This window comes from Mixophyes fleayi, chromosome 2 (genome assembly GCF_038048845.1).
Source record: "Mixophyes fleayi isolate aMixFle1 chromosome 2, aMixFle1.hap1, whole genome shotgun sequence".
NCBI classification, from domain to species: domain Eukaryota; kingdom Metazoa; phylum Chordata; class Amphibia; order Anura; family Limnodynastidae; genus Mixophyes; species Mixophyes fleayi.
In genome coordinates, this window is record NC_134403.1 from 141,061,373 (window position 1) to 141,082,580 (window position 21,208).

The 21,208-nt window shown below is 40.6% G+C and overlaps 1 long non-coding RNA gene across 1 annotated transcript in view; it reads right to left on the reverse strand.

Annotated features, from left to right (window-relative positions):
• Positions 1–513: 513 nt before the first annotated feature.
• LOC142140221 (uncharacterized) overlaps positions 514–21,208 on the reverse strand; it is a 35,650-nt gene continuing 14,955 nt past the window's right edge. Inside the window, exons 3-4 of the long non-coding RNA XR_012688343.1 lie at positions 1,535–1,637; positions 514–629 (exon numbers count right to left, since the gene is read on the reverse strand). This is a non-coding gene — a long non-coding RNA (uncharacterized LOC142140221). The remainder of the gene's footprint in view (positions 630–1,534; positions 1,638–21,208) is intronic.

The following is a 21,208-nucleotide window of genomic DNA, read 5'->3' on the forward strand; positions in this document are numbered from 1 at the left end:
GTTCAAACTCTATTACTGACCTTGATAAAGCAATGTAGACATGGCAAAGCTCCAAGGCCTAAAGGAATCATAGCTGCATCATCCTACAATATGCATACAATCAGCTGTTACAAGTTCTGCATATCCAGAGAACGTCAGAAAAGCTTTCAGCTCAATATTTCATTAGACATTATTTTAAGCAGATAAAATGAAAATGCATCTTATTAAATCTTCGATTTTTATTAACAGTACTTATTCAGTGGATTAGAATCAATGACTTAATTTTCATAGCAGTCTAGTGATTTCTCTAGAGTAAAGGTATTTGACACTGTACAATTTTATACTAAGTTTTAACTTGGAAGTAATGTTCATTAAATCCCATACAAGACCCAAGGGGGTATTTAATTTAGAATAAGTAAATATGAGCATATTTTTTTTTACTTTTAAAAGTCCTGATCTATCATTTAGCGAATTCTAAGAACTGTAATATAAACAGATGTTTTGGCTTTTTTATATAAGGAAGTGCTATATTTTGACATTATTTATGCGAAGTTCTTAGATATAGAGAACTACACAATATCACTCTGTGCATAGTTTCCTCCCATTACACACTTGTATTGGCTGTTCAATTGGGCCTGATATTGCAGCATCTGTTAATAAAACAACAACAATGTCAAACATAGCATGATTAAAATTGAAGGGAATATTATAGGTCGGAGGACAACCATTATCGCCCTGTGTCTGTGGTCACGTTGGTGATCAGTGACTTTCATGTCTATATAAAAGCACAAGACCATACTCTAAAACATATACAGGCAGACACAGTATAAAATATAAACTGACATTGACACAGACTGGCATTGAATCAGGCACTGTGTTTGACACCAGCACTAACACAGAATGGCATTGACACTGACATTCACATATACTTAGTTGTGTTGCCCCCTTTCTTAAAACATTACACACCTGCCTGGTGCTGCAACAGATGTATAAACAGACAATCAGTAAGCTGTTATGTTACCATGACTTTAACTTTATTGAATAAGCTGTGCACCAGTGCAGAAAGTGGAAGGGCATAAGGATGAAGTGTTGTATAACAGAGTAAGCAACTCACTTTATTACACTGGAAAGTGGTAGATATTTAGTTATCTTGTCCAGGGGGTAAATGTATCAAGCTGAGAGTTTTCTGGCGGGTTTGAAAAAACAGTCAGATTCTAGCTATCATTTATTTAGTACATTCTACAAAATGATAAATAGAATCTGATTGGTTGCTATAGGCAACATCTCCACTTTTCAAACCCGTTGGAAAACTCTCAGCTTGATACATTTACCCCAGATCTTGATAAAAATATAAATATCATTCACAGCTAATTATACACTTATTTAGAATATAGGTGTATTATAATATCTTTGGCGCCGTGGCATATCCTAAAGTGGATACTATAGTCAACTGTTATCTTGGTCATTCTCTGACATTACTTGCTAGTAAAGATATGAATATATGTTATTGTGTAACACACTGGAGAAATGGAGTGACTACAAAGCAAGGACTTACTTCGTTTTCTTCTACGCTGTTGTTCCTCCTTCCTCGCAGTATAGATTTGGTTGGTACGACTTACTCATTCCCAACTCAAAAGCCGACAGCAAGAACCTTTGACCTTTTATTTGTAAATCAAAGAGGTTAAGGTGGAAAAGGCAACTTATAAATAATACATTCGATACACATGGGATAGACAATGCATTTAGCATAGACACTTAAAAAAAGGGTAAACAATCACTGCAATAAACAGCCTAGCGATCAAACCAGTCTTTTACTTGAAATTAAGGGGAAGCAGAAGCTGTTTTTCTTTTCGTTAACAAATGGATGAAATCTATTCCTGATGTTTCCATCTCTCCCTGGCTATAAGCTTCACACCACAAGATGACTGTTTTGGAGTCTGCTTTTATTTTCTGTCAGTTTATTTTCCCTGCAAAATTCCCTCTGGTTAATCAGCCTGCTGTACTACTTGCTCAGCCACTTCCTACCCATGCTACACCTATTTCAGTCCCCTATCTCATCATTGTACTTTCAATTCTACTCAAGGCTTAGTCTTCCATCACAAGTATGAAGAAATGATACTGACTTTGAACCACTCTCCTCTCTCATGACTCTGTAATAACTCAGCTATTCTATCACCTGTTCTTTATTACTCTCCATTCAACACTTCCAACCACTCCCCCACATGGCTCTCCACATCATTAGTCCATGCTATCTAGATATCCAGGAATAAACTACATCTACTACAGCCTCACTCTGCACTACTTCTCTGATTACACAGGACATTGCAATTAGGTAATTCTTTTAATTCCCTCATTTTTTTGCTATTTTACACATAAATCCCAATGCTTGCCAAAATATTTTTTTTCCTCTCTTTTCATGGCATTATCTTTAGGACTATATCATCCCTCCCCCATCCTGCAACTCACACCTCTATCCACATTGCCCCTTCATTACTTCAGTCACCTCTAGTTAACACTCATGAACTCTTTTCCTATTTAAATATAATAACTTTAACAGCCTCATCCTGTTGCCAGAAACTAAAAGGACACACATCTTACAATCATCTTTCCTACCTTTCTTCCTCCCTGCTTCTATTAGCTGGTGATATATCAACTTATCCAGGTCCCCCTCACTTCTCCCACACGCAAATATCTGAACGATACATAAAACCTCAAACACATCACCTGTCTCCCTTCTCTTCCAAAGTCCTTTAAATGTGCCCTTTGGAATGCACGCTCTGTTTGTAACAAACTTACCTCTGTACACGATCTCTTCCTCTCAAACAACCTAAACCTTCTAGCAATAACAGAAACATGGCTCACACAATCAGACACTGCCTCACCTGCAGCCCTTTCACATGCTGGTCTCCATTTCACCCACAGCCCCCAGACCAGGAGGCAGACAAGGAGGTGGGGTTGTTCTACTTCTCTTCCCACAATTCTCCCAAATGTCCCATCATTCACGCTCACATCTTTTGAAGTACATACTGTAAAGATTTTTAACCTGTTCTCTATGCATGTTGCTGTCATCTATTGCCCCCCTGGACCACACCAACAATTTCTTGAACACTTCTTTGCATGGCTCCCTCACTTCTTATCCTCTGACATCTCCACCATCATCATGGGTGATTTCAACATCCCTATTTCTAATCCACGCTCCTATGCTGCTTCCAAACTACTCTTTCTAACGTCCTCACTTGACCTCTCCCAGTGGATTGAATCTGCTACTCATCAGGATGGCCACTGTCTTGATCTTGTTTTCTGTAGACTATGCTCAGTTTCTGATTTCCTTAATACCAACTCTATTGATCTTCAACAGTTTTCCACCTCTCTCCAACATCTTCTCTCCCTAATTTCTACATTGTTCTCCCCTTATCGGGCAGTAACCCATTTTCACCAAACCCTAGCAACTACCCTTGATCAAGTGGCTCCAGCGACACTACATACTCTGCGTAGACTTCGTTGCCAACCCTGGCACACTAAAGTAACACGAACTGTACAAAAACTTTCTCGTAAAGCAGAATGTAACTGGCGTAAATTTTGTACCTCTAATGATTTCATTACATATACTGGTATCTACCGCTCCTATAAAAATTCTGTGGACACTGCGAAACAAACATACTTCCATTCTCTCATCTATGCTCAGGCTTCTAACCCCAAACACATTTTTAACACATTTAAATCTCTTCTCAATCTTCCCACCCAAAATCCTCCAACTGCCATCAGTGCCCAGGATCTTGCTTCCTATCTCAAGGAGAAAATAGCTAAGATCAGACTTGAAATTGTATCATCTCCCTCGACTAGCAATCAGCTCAATTCCTTTGCAGCACCCTCTGACACTCTCTCTTCATTTGATCCCACAAATGAAGAGGAAGTTTCTACTCTCTTCTCATCTTCCTACTCTACCTCCTGTCCTCTTGATTCCATTCCCTCACAAATTAGTAGGTCCCTGTCTCCTGTGCTCATTCCACCGTTAACTAAAATCTGTAATCTATCTCTATCTACTGGTATTTTTCCATCACTATTCAATCATGCAGTGATTACTCATATTTTAAAAAAAACAAAATTCTGACCCAAACTCTCTCTCAAATTACCGCCCCATCTCTCAACTCCCATGCCTCTCCAAGCATCTCGAGAGAATTGCCTACACTCACCTCACACACTTTCTTACAACAACAACCTACTGGATCCTCTTCAGTCAGGCTTTCGCTCTCAACACTCCACAGAGACTGTGCTGACCATGGTTGTCAATGATTTGATCACAGTAAAAAGTAAAAGCCATTACTCTCTTCTAATTCTCCTGGATCTCTCTGCTGCATTTGACACTGTTGACCACTCTCTCCTCATACAAACGCTACAATCCCTAGGTCTTTAAGACACTGTCCTATCCTGGTTCTCGTCATACCTATCTAATCACTCTTTCAGTGTTAATTTCTCTGGATCCACCTCTGCTCTGCTTCCTTTATCAGTTGGAGTACCACAAGGCTCAGTCCAAAGGTCCTCTGCTATTCTCGATCTACACCACTTCTCTTGGAAAACTAATAAGCTCCTTTGGATTTCAGTATCATCTCTATGCGGATGATACACAAATTTATCTATTCTCTCCTGATCTTTCACCATCTGTGTTGTCCTTCTGCCATTTCATCTTGGATGTCTTCTCGCCAACTCAAACTCAATCTTTCAAAAACTGAATTAATAATAATCCCATCCAAAAACAGGAGCTTCCTGCCTGACATTTCTATTTCTGTTGATAACATGACCATAAATCCACCCCGCAAGCCTAGGTGTAATACTTGACCCACAACTATCGTTTATTACCCACATCAACTAAATCATGTTACATAGATATGAAGAACATTTCCAGAATACGCACATATCTCACACAAGACACTGCAAAAACCTTAATTCATGAACTCATCATCTCCCGCATCGACTATTGCAATTCCCTCCTTACTGGTCTTCCCAAAATCAGACTTGAACCCCTTAAATCTATTTTGCATGCAGCGGTTAGATTGATTTTCCTTGCAAACCATTCTTCCTCTGCTGAGCCATTCTGTCAGGCTCTACATTGGTTGCCTGTATTTCAACGAATCCAATATGAAATTCTTCTAACATACAAGGCTATCAACAAAATTGCACCGAAATACATCTCCTCACTTGTCTCGAAATATCTCTCAACTCGACACCTCCGTTCTGCACAAGATCTGCGTCTCTCTTCCACTCTCATCACATCCTTCCATTCCCGGTTACAGGACTGTTTTCGGGCTGCACCCACTTTGTGGAATTCTCTCCCTCACACAGTAAGACTTTCCTCTAGTGTTCAAACCTTCAAGCGTTTTCTGAAAACCCACCTCTGCAAACAAGCTTATGATATTCCTCAACCAGCATCTTAATCTCTCTAGGTTACCCTATTTCCACCTTCTACACAGCTAACACAAGACAACAACCCTCTGGCCAACATTGCTGTGTGACTGATCACACAGCCCACTCAATACTTTTACCTTTGCATTCTAGCTGGTCCAATGTGCAATATGATGTAGCACATGCCTTTGTGTTTCAAACTCCCATTGTCCCATAGATTGTAAGCTTGCGAGCAGGGTTCTCTTACCTCTCTGTCTGTATGTATTACCCAGTATTGTTTTATTAATGTTCTTCCCAATTTTAATGCTATATAAATAATTGTTGATGATCGTCATCATTTATTTATATAGCGCCACTAATTCTGCAGCGCTGTACAGAGAACTCATTCACATCAGTCCCTGCCCCATTGGAGCTTACAGTCTAAATTCCCTAATATAGACACACACTCACACAAAGACAGACAGAGAGGGAGAGACTAGGGTCAATTTTTGATTGCAGCAAATTAACCTACTAGTATGATGATGTTGATGAAATGGAGCAGTTTTAACTGATTGCTCCTTTATCAGCACAATAGTTGCACAGATCAATACTCTTTATCTGCCAGCCATAGTGTTGTAATATAATAGTCTGGTGATAGGACAAATACCATTCTGGGGCTGGCTGGGATCTGTAGTTCCACAGAACTGAACTGTATCCAATAGTCACAAGGTTACCATAACAAAGCTACTATTTTCTGTTTAAATGGTACTCCAATGCAGGCTGAGTCTCGTAATCCCATACTTGCCAACTCTCCCGGAAAGTCTGGGAGACTCCCGAAATTCGGGTCAGTCTCCCGGGCTCCCGCGAGAGTTGGCATTTCTCCCACATCCCGGAATTCCCTTGTTAAAATTGAATAATTCACAGAGAATCGCGTCATTTTGGCCCCGCCCCCTGCAAAATGGCATATTCGTCACAGGGGGCGGGGCCAAAATTACGCGTTTTGTTGCGCCCGCCCCCTCCCGCCCTCCAGTCACACCCCTCTCCCGGAAACAAGTTTCCGAGAGTAGGTAATTATGCATAATCCTACTAATCCAAATAAAGTTCTGACAGATAATTCAGTCTCTGCACCAAGCAAAATGTCTGATCTTTGTTGCTGCATTCAATGTATCAAAATGGCTGTGGTTAACAAACTCAATTCCTTTAACTGATGGGTATTCTTAATTACAGTTCTAGAACAATGATATCTTACTGCTAGTGAAGTAGTTTCCCATGTGACGTATTGCAAAAACTTTAATAAGGTTCTTTTATATCCTGAAGCTGGCTTGTAGGGCCACGCTGTTGCATTCTGTAACTCACTCTCTCAGTTCCTCTGATTAATGATACAAGTGTTCCACACATACAGTCTGAGGGTTTATACTTAGAACTGTACTCTTGTTTCTCACTGCTATTATGTCTCAAGCAGTACGGTATAGCTGCTGTTATCTACACCCAACCAGCTGCTTGTCTGGTTTTTGTTTCAGTTTTATTCACACAGCACCTCTCATCACAGTTCTTCTATTCTCTTAACATAAGTTCCATGCACAAAAAACATCCAAATCTCGTAGGATTTTGGCTGTAAAATGACTCTCAGTTTGTCCCTCTGTCACGTTACCGTTGAGCATGTACTTTTTATCCCCATATTCCCCTAGAGGGTCTGCCCGAGCACACATTATGACTGTGTAATCAGTATGTGTGCTTTAATTCCCATAGCATGTCTGTGCTCACCCCCATACTGTGTTTAAATATTAGCTTTAAGATTCGTAATTTACGAGATTGTGTCATATTATCTATTACACTGTAGGTGATGTATTCCTGGTAGTCTGAGGGATTCCTATTGTTTACTTATGCCAACAGAGTAAGTCCATGTGTATTCTACATCTGCAGAAACAATACATCAATAATTATATTATCAGGTAGAACAGACTATTGTTTAACAGAAGCTATCTTTGTTTACCTAAACATCAGGTAATCTAGCTAGGGGTAGTGTCCCCTCCTCTGTTAAAATCTAGTCATGCACGTGTTATCTTTAAAGCACAATGGAGTGAATAGTCACCATTAGATTAAGTTGTACCCATTTATATAGCTTGCTTACATTTGGCCCTGCTATTTACATTGCTAGTTAAACACAGGCTACAGGCTAAAAATGAGAAACTAGAATATTCTACTTTTTGGGTATAATATAGAACAGTGGAGTGTCAGGGGGGTTGATGGAGGAGAGATCAGGCTTGTGTAGGAGGTATGGTTCCTGCCAGCTGATGGAGAACAGAGATTGGGAGAAGGACTGCGAGGACCCTTGTTCCTTTTCCTCTGGATAAGTTACGCCACTTCTTGTGAATCTGTGTGCTCGCCAAAAGCGAGGTGACGGTGAAGCCGGACCACTGCCCTGCTGGCAGTCACTGGGGCTTTGCACTCCCAGGAAAGACTAAGCCTATAGTCGGATTTCCCAAGGTGCGCCATAATAGGACCGGTATTGTATTGTATGTTCTACTCTCGTGTCCATTGTGCATACATACAGTATGCTGGTTTTGTGCTTGTTGTTGCTGTTCCATTAATAAAAGCTACCATTGGTTCAGTTGGATATCTGCCTGGGTGTAAATATTTACCCACGTACAGGGGGACTCTGTACGCTGTTCAGCCTTGGTAGACACTGTTCCCTCACACCCTCCTTGTCTGAGAGCTGCATGAAACAATAAGCAGCAGGAGCAGGGGATCTCCTGGGTCCTATGTTTCCTAAACTTAAACAGATCTTTTTTTTAAAGGAATCATACACATATATCAACCTCTGGGGCACTACAATTGTTTATATAAGCATTCACACCACTCCTGCATAACTACTCATCTAAATCTTATGTGGCTCCATAACTAATTTCACTCTGTGCAATGATTCACACTGGCTTCCTACACTAGCCAGAATCCAATTCAAAGTCAGGGGTCTCCTTCCAACCAAAGGTCTCTATCATTCCACTCTTCCTTACTTAAGTGAACATCTAGTGTAAATACACCCCTGTATGACCTCAATCATCTCTAACTCTCCTCATATTTTACCTATCTTACAACATTTGCCTCCAGTAACACTTATGTATTGAAGAGCAGTATTTATGCTATAAGCAAACAAGGCACATACCTAGGTCAGCATTGTACATCAAGCAGGATGGACATGGTTTTATGTTCTGTCTCCCAGTTAAAATAATAGTCGTGGGTGGGGGCTAGAGTGGCTCAAGCAGGATCAATTCTAAATATAACTTTTCACTCTACACCTCATTTATGGAAATTTCTACCACACTACATAAGGCTCTCCCTCAAATACAATGCTTCAAACATTCCATTAACCCCTTTTGGTGCCAATGGGTTAGGAAAATGTTGTACACAGGGTGGGTTAGCCAATTTTAAGGTTTTGGCTTGCATTGGTTTAGACCTCGTTCTTCATTCCTCTAAAATAATTTCTAGTTACACACTAAAGGACTGATGAGTTGAATGTGTACGAGTCCAAAGAAAAGCTAAAAAAAATAAACATATACAAATGTGTCCAGATCTGCACCAGTAGCATATGCACCTGGGTTATGTCAGACATACATCAGATTACCATTACACCTAATTCAACCCATTTGTGTATTGTGAATGTTCTGCAACTACTGGGTTTGTGAACAATTTTAACATTTGTTTTGATATGAAAGATACATCGGCTATTAGGCTTGATATAAATTTTAAAAAAACTCTATAATACAGCAGGTATCATAATTCTTCTCATGTACCAATGAAAGTAGCAAATATTACAAGGGAAAATATGCTCACACAATCATGAAATATAGATAAGAGCAATGAAGAAAGCACCTATCAGCTCCAGAGGTGAATCCACAATCAGCTAAAAAGAAGTAGCTTGCTAGTGCAGGTGACTGTCATCATTATCATCACTGTGTATTTGCACCAGCCATTAGACACCTGCAAGGGACATGGCTAATGACAGCAGTATCTGCATCTCCTTCGTGCGAGTCTACCTCAGTTTTAATCATCTAAACACTTCCTTACTGTACTCAGACTGTATTTGCCTGCCACTTACTTCCCCTTTCCCACCTCTCCAATCCTAAAGAGTCTCAAGTCGAAATCAAATTTGCATATATATAGGGATAAGATATTTTTTTCCGTGGGCACATGCAGTATCGATTTGCATATTTTGTTGCTAAACCAACAGATGTACATCCATCTCAGCATCGTCCTATTAATTCAGCTTTCTTTTTGTATCTCTACTTATTTTTATTGTGTCTAATGTTTTCATAATAAAAACAAATGTAATAAAAATGGACATGCTACAGCCCAAGAGCAGATAGGTCCTGTTGGTGAAGCCAAATAATAATTTCACAAAAAATGGTCAAGGCTCCCAAAAATAGGTTCACAGATGAAGAATCAAGCCAAAGAAAGCAATCCTTTAACTAAGTCTTCAGTCAGTCTGTATTGAACCATGGCCATGGACTTGGGATCTTGTACATACTGATGCGTATGAGATTGTGCCCCCATGGATGCATCGACCTGTTTGTTTAAAATGGAGACCTTGTAGCCTTCTTGGAAATCAGAAATTATAAGTCCTATCAGTATGAAAACCATAAGGTATGTCCCATATACAGTATTTGTCATACAGTCTCCACATTATAACTAAGATCGCCATGGATTCACATTAAGGTTAATTATGTATTTGTAACCATCTTGAGTTGTACATATTACATCTTTGAAACATGTTATTCTGTTTTGTATAGTTATTGCTTTATAAAGAGGTAATGTGATTGTAAATTGATTGATAAGATGAGATACTATCCTGAATTTGTCATGGTTAAATGCAGGAATACAGTTAGGAACCACAAATATGGCGAAAAACATTATGTTTATTTACAGAAGTGTACAAATAGCAGGTAATCATGAGTTTGTAGTAAATACCAGGTGCAAAGCTGATGCAGGAGGTATGGAGAGGTCCCAAGCAGCAAGTAACCAGAAGCATACCAGAAGGCAGGAACAACAAGTAACAACAGGATGTGACAACAATAACCAGCAATGTATGCTGGGAGTGACAGGTATAAGAAGGGGAACACACAGGTGTAAGGAATAATTAGTTCAACAAGGTTAACTCCTGAAGCACAAGAAACAGCACATCTGGTGATCAGAGGTACTGTTGCTAACACATAAAATTAAACACTAATAAAGTCCAGGAGGCAGAAGCTGTCAATACAAAGCAGCAAGCGTGTAGGCAGGTTGTTACAGTACCCCCTCCCTTAAGGGCAGATTCCAGACGCCCAAATCACCAAAAGTGATTGAAAGTCTCAGAGTCATAGTCCAGAATTGGGCATGTAGAAGGGAAATCCTCATCCATGGACAGAGAAGGTACGGGAACCATGTCCAAGGAATGCAGGGGTCACACTTCTCTTCTTTTTACCTTTCTTTTTCTTTGCTTTCTCTTTAGGGACACATGATTGCTCAAATTGAATAGAGCATGTAGGTAGCCTCAAGGGTTGGGCAACTGGAGACAACGAAGTTGGCACAGAAGACATGCAGGGAGTATGACCGACAAGTGCCGGAGCAAATTCCTTGATCACTGCAGCTGTAAAGAGTTGCAAATCAGACAAGATGGGATCTTTGGTTTCAATAAAGGAGCTTGCCCATTCCAGAGCTTTCCCTGAAAAGTTAGATAACAGGTAAAACACTTGCTTTTGTTGGGTATCTAGGAGGTTGGGTACAGAGGGAAAATAAGAAATCCAAAATTTAATAAGTGCATTAAATTGCTGAATATCCCCATTGAAGGTATGTGGTCGGAAGTCTGGAACAGAGGATGAATTTGAATTAGCACGAGACTTGGTCAGCTCGGGTTGAACATATGTCCCTGGGGACTCAGGCAGGACACCCTTAGCAGAAGACAGCCTGGATTGGGCGGCAGACTTGGCAGCAGGCCCGGACTGGGCGGCAGATTTGTCAACAGGCCCGGACTGGGTGGCAGACTTGGCAGCAGGCCCATACTGGGCAGAAGACTTGGCAGCAGGCCCGGACTGGGCAGCAGACTTGGCAGGGACAGCACTGTGAGAAGCCTCAGAGCAGACAGTACTGTGAGAATCATCTGGGCAGACAGCACTGTGAGAAGCTCTTGGCAGACAGCACTGTGAGAAGCCTCTGGGCAGAGAGCACTAAGTGGCAAGTCGGGCTGAACCGCATAGAGTGGCAACTCGGGCTGAACCGCATGGACTGGCAACTCAGGCTGAACCGCATGGACTGGCAACTCAGGCTGACGCTGTATCAGCCTAAATTTACTCACTTTCTTCTTTGGTACCACACGCACTGGGGAAATAACCAAACCCTGAATTAGAGGGACAGAAAAGGGGGCTACATATTCTACCCAAATACTTTCTTACTCACTTTCTCCTGCGCAATCAAACGGCAAATCCAGAGCTGACTGCAAATTTCTGAGAGAACCAGCATGCACTGTTCCACTTACTGGCAATTTAAACCCATACATAAAGCCATCTCATAGAAATTCTGAGGCCGACCTATTGAGGTACCAACCCAACCAGTTACTTAGCTCTGACCAAACAATAGGTGAAAAGGCCTTAACAAGCAGTAGCTCCTGCAGTGGGTCTGTCAGTGGTAATTGGACCACTCCCCTTAGGGCATTCTTTTCTGGGATGCCCGCCTCCACAAGCGGCACAGGCATGCTTAAACCTACAGGCTGCACCTCCATTGTATCTTCACACATATATATATATATATATGCATATATATATATATATATATATATATATATATATATATATATATATTAAATTAATATATATTAATATATATATATATATATATATATATATATCTATATATATATATATATATATATATATATATATTATGGAAATGTGTAGTTCTAGAAAACTAAATGATAGGGACTTGAATCACACAGGTCTATACGTAATATACATGATCTGGTATATGACTGTAATTAGCTGTGTGGGTGGTAAATTTACCATTCGGACTACAGAGACTAATGTGTTCTTATTTTAGCATTTGTTTTATTAATGGAATAATTCATTAATAGTCATTCCGTTTATAAGGAAGCACACACAAACAAACGGTGTGACCTCTGTAGAAAGTGATGAATGTCTAACAGGTAAGGTGCAAGAAGGCTATTGGGAAAAACTAGATAGAGATTTATATATTAAAAGTCATTAACATAACAAAGAATTAATATGAGGAAGAATGCATAGGTTGGAAATTCAGATGCCAACCTTCAGTAAATTGACTGATGTAAACTGACTGACCGTAGTGAGATTTTTATCCGTAGAGTAGAAATAAATAAAGATCAATAATAAATTGTCCATATACAGATATGACATATATAAGTAATATATAAACTAATGACTTTATCTTTGACTCTTAAGGACTATAAACCTCTTTATAAACTTCCATGATCTCCATCCTTCAGTTGATAGTGTTATGACACAGTGTGTCCATAAATTCCTGTTTGTCAGAATTTAGTTTTTATGAACATCAGTGTTATTTTTTTTTTACAGATGTTAGTAACCCTGGGAGCTAGGTAAGTACGATTATGCATGAAAATTATTTCAAATTAAATACATAAAGTAACTCCCAGCCCTAACTGTTCTTTTACAGACAAAAATCCCTCTAACATCATCGTCAACATTTATTTAAAAAACGGCAGCAAGTTTCGTAGTGCTTTAATATCCTTTCTTTCTTGCAAATTTTCTATCATTTGGCAATGCTTTAAATAACTGTATGGATTGATTTTTACCTTGACTATAGCAAAAATTTTTATGGTGGGGAGGGAGTAGAAGTTGATAAGGAACTCTTCCAGATGTTGCTGCAACGCCCTGTAAATTCTAATTATGTTAAATGAAGAAGCTAACATAATTGAAAAAAAAAAGCCCTTCCACCAGAGCAATAAAAATGATCTATCTATCTATCTATCTATCTATCTATCTATCTATCTATCTATCTATCTATCTACAGACAGACTCGGTATGGAGCTGAATTGAAGGCCCAGTGTAAGGACATTGTATGCCCTGCAAGATGCATGGAGGTCTGAGAGAGAGGAAACAGGAGGGCATCCTGTCCCCGAAGAGACAGAAAGTGACAGGCTGAGGAGTGATCCTCAGAGACACAAGGACTGTGTCATTCATTTGTTTAGCCACTAGAGAAGAGTGGTATGTAAAACATCTGGTTTACTGCCTGGAGACCTCACAATATAGAACTTTTCTATCAAAACTTTTAAAAAATGCAAGTGTAGTTTAGGATTATATAAAAGTGATTTCATTCAATTTTCTGATACCATGCTATACTAACATTCTCCCTAAATATTCTACTTATGTCCATTATTCTTTTGAACCACAAAGTCACTACATGTTCTTTATTTTACATGACAATGCACACCTTTATAAATATATATCTTGTGTACTGATAATATTATTCTTTACACTTTTAAGAAAATATTATTGTTAGTGTTAAATTTTTGTTCCACTCTCACTTCATGTTCCTTTGTTGAGAAATCAATACACAATTATATATAAAAGCTACTACTGTTGTTTAAAATTTTCATTACTTCTGAGCCAGAGACTTCAAATCAGATAATGTTTAATAGCATTATTTCTGTCCACACAAAAATGTTTACTCAGTACTTAACTCTATTTAATTTAATTTTCTTGAACTTTCTTAATATTATTGTAGTTATTGAATACTTGAATGCATTAATATGTTCCTCAGTAAATTCAGGAATACATATTTTAATTACATTTTTTATAAAATAAAACATTATTACATATTTTAGATGTGAATGTTTATATGTCAAAAATTCATTGTGATATTTTTTTGTGCACCTTCACTGAATGTCCACTAGTTTAATATTTAAGTAAACTTACACTATACATAGTAAGGGATAAGGGCTTTCTTGAGCTTTATCAACACTTTAATAAGCAACAAAGTATTATTTTATTAGAAGCTCAGCACTTCAAAATGATGTAAAAAAAACCCATACTTTTGTATAGCTATATTCTTGATTTCAAAAGTATCTTAAATGAAGACATTTCCTAAAAGCATAATCAATATTACATATTTGTATAAATATAGCTGTATACTGTATTCTGTGTTTTTGTTTTTTGTTTTTAAACTCTTTATTTTTGTCTACAACATGAATACAATGCTGAACATGAGAAGCATAATCGGTCATTGTGACTAAAACAAAACAGCCACAGAAATTTATTACCTCAAACAAAACATATTCCTTTTGATATTTCAAAAATAAGGACCACTTCAGTGAGCCTGTAGTAATAATAAGGAACTTTCTAAAGTGGATCAAATTCTTTTGCTTTCCAGATCCATGTTGTTGGGGGTTTTCTATGTTATTATTTGTTTTCTAATTTGTAAAGGGAAAAGGAGAGAAAGAAAATCAGGGAAAAGGGGGAGGGCAGGGGGAGAAGGAAAAGAAAAGGGAGAGGAGAAAATTACGAAGATAATGAGGACCCGGCATGGCCCCAGGGGGGATGCAACCTGCACATCAGCCCCTCGGGGACACACAGCCCACCGATATGCCCTCAAGTGTCTTACATCCAATTCCGCCTTTTGTTTACATTCACCAGAAAGAAGGAGAGGAGAAAATGGATGACCACTCAAGATATTAGCAAATGTTGCGGTTCACTGAGTAGCAGGTATTGGGGCTTGATGGAAAGAATAGCAAGGGTCCCATACTTTGTGGAAGTGCGGGATTTTATCACGAAGAAGACTGGTGATATATTCCATTGAAGCCATATACCAGACCCGGGAGATTATGTGCTGGAGACCCAAGAGGTGGGGAGACTTTAATTCTTTAGCTATTTGCAGGTGCGTTGTGGCGCAAATATGTTGCACCATCTTGTCGTTATGTTTAGTGAGGGATTTGACCGGGGAACATAATAGCATAACCAACGGGTCTAGGGGCACCTCAACCTCCAAAACTCTAGTAATAAAAGCTGAAACCTGAGACCATAAATTAGAAATGCTAGGACATGACCACCAAATGTGGTAGAAGGACCCCATGCCCCCACAGACCCTCCAGCACAGATTCGACATACCTGGGTAAATTTTATGCAATCTCGTGGAAACAATATACCACCATGTATATACTGTGTATGTATTTTCTCAAAGTGTTAAAGGAGACCTTGGAGATTCTGAGTCTAAGCTGGGACCATCCCTTCTGATCCAAAGTTGTACAAGTGTCAAGTTCCCATGCAGACTCAAACGGTTCGTTGAGATCTGTTTCTGGATTTAGATAAACATGGTAAACCAGAGATATCAATTCTGGGGCTCCAATTCGGTCCATACAACTCCACTTAAAAGGTGTGGGCTTACGCAGTTTGGATGTTCTACATTGGGCTTGAATAAAGCCTCTAATTTGAATGTAAGCAAAGTACAAGGATGAAGGAAGACCAGCTTTCTCTTTCAATTTCAGGAAAGTCTGCTTTGAAGAGCAAATTCTCCTAATATGTGGGTAAATTGAGTGATGCCCGATTTCTGCCATGGTGATGAGTATGAGTTATAGTTCCCTACCGGGAAGTCTGGGTGGTGCCACAAGGGAGTAAGAGGTGAGGGGAATGAGGTAAGTTTCCACCTTTTGTGCAATTTGTCCCAAATATCAAGTGTGAATTGTATAGTAGGGTGAGAATAGACTGAGGCTGGCCTTTGACTACGGGGGAGCCAAGGCAGGGAATTCAGAGTGTGAGCTGGTGTAAGTGCATTCTCTAGATCGACCCATCTCTTAATCCCCGGGGTCAACTGCCAAGAGATAATATGGCTGAGGTTAACTACATAATAGTAGCGATCAAAGAGCATATCCCCCCCGAATGGGTGGACTTGGCTAGACAGGAACGCTTGAGCCTAGATTTCTTCCCCTGCCAAATGAATCTACCACAGATTAGTTGTAGGTTAGCTAAAAATGTGCCCGGGACTGGAATAGGTAATGTTTGGAACAAGAATAGAAATCGGGAAAAAAATGTTCATCTTTATAACATCTTTGGAGATCTTTTTTTTTTTGAGTCAAGAAGAGGGGTGTGTATTCTGTGTTTTAATCAAGTATACAGTTAGAAAACATGTTTAATATAAATGTTGAGAGTAATTTATTTCTTACATTTTTTTCCACAGTGATAGACCAAGACAGTTGAAGTAGGAGGTGAGCAAACTATAAATGGTCAATAAGACCCCTATCCAGCATATTACTGCAGCTCCATGAATACTTTATTAATATAGTCCTATGGCTAACAAATAACCAAACCCCAGGTAATGCAGCACCTTAATCATAATATTAAGAAAGACCCATATCTAGCAAGTAAGCTACCATTCTATGAATGTGGCCCCTTGAATGGAAAAATACAGCATTCATAAATTGCCAGTGTAAAACCAACCTATAACAGATGCAATGGATTGCTAACAGACACTGATGTAAAATAAGCAGAAATAAACAGATTTAATTAACTTCAATAACATATTATCAAACAAGTACAAGCACCTGGAACCAGTTCAGGAAATCCCAGCCTTGTTGCGATGCATCTACACGTTGACACTACTTAACTAAGGTCCACTGGAAAGATTTCAAATAACTTCTATTTAGACCAGACTTTTCTACCGATAATCATTCCCCATAATTAAAGACAATAGTGGCACTTTATTCTATGCAACAACAGAGATCTCACACTAAAAGTCCTTGCATAACTGAACTGTGTAGAGTGAAAAAAAACAACAACCTTATTCAGTAATTTATGGTCATTGCTTTCCTACCAGGGTGCACTCTTTCTACAGAGGAGAATGTGCTTTAGCACTTTCTGTCTTTTCTGGAAGACATGTTTCATTCCTTAATGATCCTCATTCCTTCTTCCTCAACTGATGAATTTATGATAGTGGGACCTTTCCTGCAGATTAAAGGCTTTACTGGGAAGCACCAGGGGTAAGGAATGTCTGCCAATCTTAAGGCTGTGGAGACGGGTTGGAATTTTCTATGTTTGGAGATAGTAACTGGAGAGATATCTTGGAATAATTACAATTTCCCCATTACTTGAAGCAGTCCCGACTTCTTTTACAATTTGTTCATTTTATGAAAGAAGTGCAATCTAAGTAGAGTGTCTCTAGCAGTTATTTATGGCATCTGCCTACTTCTTGGCAATCTATAGATCTAATAAAGTGGTGACTCTCTGCAGATCAGTGTAGAAGCTTCTAGAATAATATGAAAAAGTTTGCAAATTTGAGCAACCCACTAATTATGGAATTCCTTTTATCTTTATTATTATTTTGCCTTGATCTGTTCTCCAAGTCCACAAGTTTATCTTTAAGGGATTTTACCTCATTTTGTAGGGTACCATACACTAAAATAAGATCATTATGTGAGATTAGTTCTTCTATTTTACTTTTGATATGATTACCATTTCCACTCAACACTAGTTTTGAAGAATCTATTTATATATCTATTTATATTGCTGAGTCCGATTTCATCAAAGCTATCATCTGCTACATCATTTTGACTATTAACAGGCTGTCCTGATCAAGTATAATAGGAGACCTCTTAGAAGAAGTTGTATCTGTCACTCGCCAGGTCTTCGGTTCTTCGAAACCGAGACCTGGCTCACTTACCTCCCCTCCAGCGTCCTCGCTTCTCTGCGACTGGGCGCCATCTTAGGTTCAGGTCTGCACATGCGTAGACCCGACTTCTTCTTAACACCTCCTTCTCTTCCCCCATTTGTCCTCTGACTGACTCCCACTACTTAAGGCAACTTCCTCCTACCTTCAGTGCCTGTTCTTGGTCCTCACTCCCTTGGGAACTAGCTGTGGATACAACCTCCTGGTGCTCTGTCCTGCTGCTCGCAGATCTACCACCACCATTCCAGTGGTAATTGTTAGGAACTCCCAAGTCAGCACAGTGAAACTCAGGAACTACTCTGAAGGCCAGGTGTTCGCTGGAGCCCCTAGTGGTGGGGACAGACTGGGCTGCGGGCCGACCGAGGGTCGAGTAACGTATACTGACTTAAGGAGTGCCCAGAAGTGAAGTGATTGGTGGACAGTAGTACAAGAAGAATCCTAGGTCAAAAGGTCACAAGCACAGATGCAATATCCAAGGGCAAGCGAAGAGTCAAACTCACAGGCAGAGAAGCAAAATCCGAATTCCAGGCAAAAGGTCAAGGTCAGAAGAGAAGGGTCACAGGTCTAAGAACAAGCAGGGGTCAAAACACGGGTAGTCAAATCCAAGGTAGCAGGAACCAAACGGATAGCACAAGCAGGCAGCAGGACTGAGGACAGAACGTTATAACCGGCAATGAGGCTAAGTCCTCATTGCCTTAAATAGTCCAGGTAGCCAATCAGGGAGGAGCCCAAGAAGTGTCCAGAGGCGTGACCTAACAGCTGATTACCAGGTGACCAATAGCGATGTAGTTCAGCTGCAAAACATACCACCAAAAGACACTGCCTCCTGAACCTCCAGATAGCCATGATTGGCTACTGCCTAAGTGACCTTTCGCATGTACGCCCGCCCATTGGCCAGCTGGCCGAGCGCCACGCTAGGGAGCCTGTAGCGTCCCGGTTGTTGCCCAGACAACCGGGACGTGGAAACCGGAAGTGACGTCCCAGTTGCCGTAGCAACCACCGGGACGTCATCAGAAGCCACAGGAGAGTCGCGGCGGTGCCCGCGGCCGCCGCGATCTCTAACAGTACCCCCCCTTGAGGAGGGGTCAAGGAACCCCGACATCCAGGCTTAGTAGGAAATTTTTTAAAAAATTCCCTCATTAACCTCTCAGCATGGAGATGCCTCTGTGGTATCCAACATCTCTCTTCTGGGCCGTAACCCTTCCAGTGGACTAAGAATTGAACTTGGCCTTGAACCGTCCTAGAGCAGAGGATCCTTTCGATGATGTATTCCTGGTCTCCATTCACAATCAAAGGCCGGGGCCTGTTAGAGGAGGGCTGACTGAATTTGCTGGGAGCCGCAGCTTTCTTTAGAAGAGAACAATGGAATGTTGAGGGTATTTTTAAGGAAGGTGGTAGTCTCAGCCTGAACGCCACTGGATTTATCTTTTTCTCGATTGGAAATGGTCCAATGTATCGGGGCCCCAGCTTCCTGCAAGGTTGCCGTAACCTGATGTTGCATGTGGACAACCAAACCCGATCCCCCACTTTCAATGAACATGGCGCACTATGGCGGTCCGCGAAAACCTTGGATTTTTGGGAGGCTAGATCTAATGCAGAGTGCACCTTATTCCAGACACCCCTCATCCTGGCAGTAAAAGCAGGTGTTCCGGAATCCCCACAGGAAACAGCAGTAGAGAACGGGGATGTGTGTATAGTGGAATGGCAAGAATTATTATACACGAATTCCGCCCAGGGTAAGAGAGAGGACCAGTTATCATGGAATTTAGACACATACATGCGTAAGAACTGTTCCAAGGCCTGATTGGTTCTTTCTGTCTGACCATTCGACTGAGGGTGATATGCCGAGGACAGACTGATAGTGATCCCAACGGATTTACAAAAAGATCTCCAAAAGTGTGCAATAAACTGGGATCCTCGGTCCGATACAATGTCTTCGGGAAGCCCATGGAGACGAAAGATATGTGTGAGAAACAAGGTGGCCAAGGTCCTGGCATCCGGTAATTTGGGTAAGGAAATAAAATGTGCCTTCTTACTGAATCTGTCCACCACTACCCAAATGGTGTTATGACCTGTAGATACTGGCAGGTCAACAATAAAATCCATCGAAAGATGAGTCCAAGGCCTGGTTGGAGCAGGTAAGGGTAACAGTAGACCAGAAGGACGATTTCTAGCAGATTTATTTCTGGCACATTCAGGACAGGCACGGACATAAGTCTCTACGTCATCTGATAAGGTAGGCCACCAAAGCCAGCGAGAAAGAATTTCGATAGTCCTACGAATTCCTAGATGACCAGCAGAGCGGTTATTGTGACCTTCTATGAGAACCGATTTCCTAAGGTGCACCGGAACAAATAATTTGTTGGCAGGTGTCTGCACCGGAGCAATTTTCTGGAAATGACGGATAGTGGCTCCTAAATCCTGGGTGAGTCCGAGATGAATCGTGGTTGAAGGAACAAAAGGCAACGGGTCAGGTGACTGAGGATGATGGGCCCAAAAGCTTTGGGACAACGAATCGGCTTTAGAATTTTTGGAACCTGGACGAAATGTGATGATGAACCTAAATCTGGTGAAGAATAGGGCCCAGCGAGCTTGCCTGGGATTCAGAGTTTTTGCGGTCTGAATATATTGGAGGTTTTTATGGTCTGTGAAGATGGTAATGGTATGTGCAGCTCCCTCCAACCAATGTCACCATTCCTCCAATGCCAACTTAATGGCCAATAATTCACGGTTTCCAACATCATAATTACATTCCGCAGGCAAAAACTTTCTCGAGAAAAATGCACAAGGATGCAACTTTTTACTCCGTGGGTCTTTCTGAGAGAGAATGGCACCAGCACAGACATCCGAAGCGTCCACCTCCACAATAAACGGAAGACCTGGATCAGGGTGTCTAAAGACTGGAGCGGAAATGAAGGCAGCTTTGAGAGCTGAGAAACTTGCCAGTGCTTCTGCGGACCACTCTGCTGGGTTAGCTCCTTTTCGAGTGAGGGCAGTGATAGGAGCCACTAACGAGGAGAATGAGCCAATAAACCTGCGGTAATAATTGGCGAAGCCAAGGAATCTTTGGATCGCCTTCAAGTTAGTAGGTAGGACCCAATCTTGAATTGCCTGCACCTTGGCGGGATCCATAGCGAATCCTGATGAGTAGATGATATAACCCAGGAATGCCACT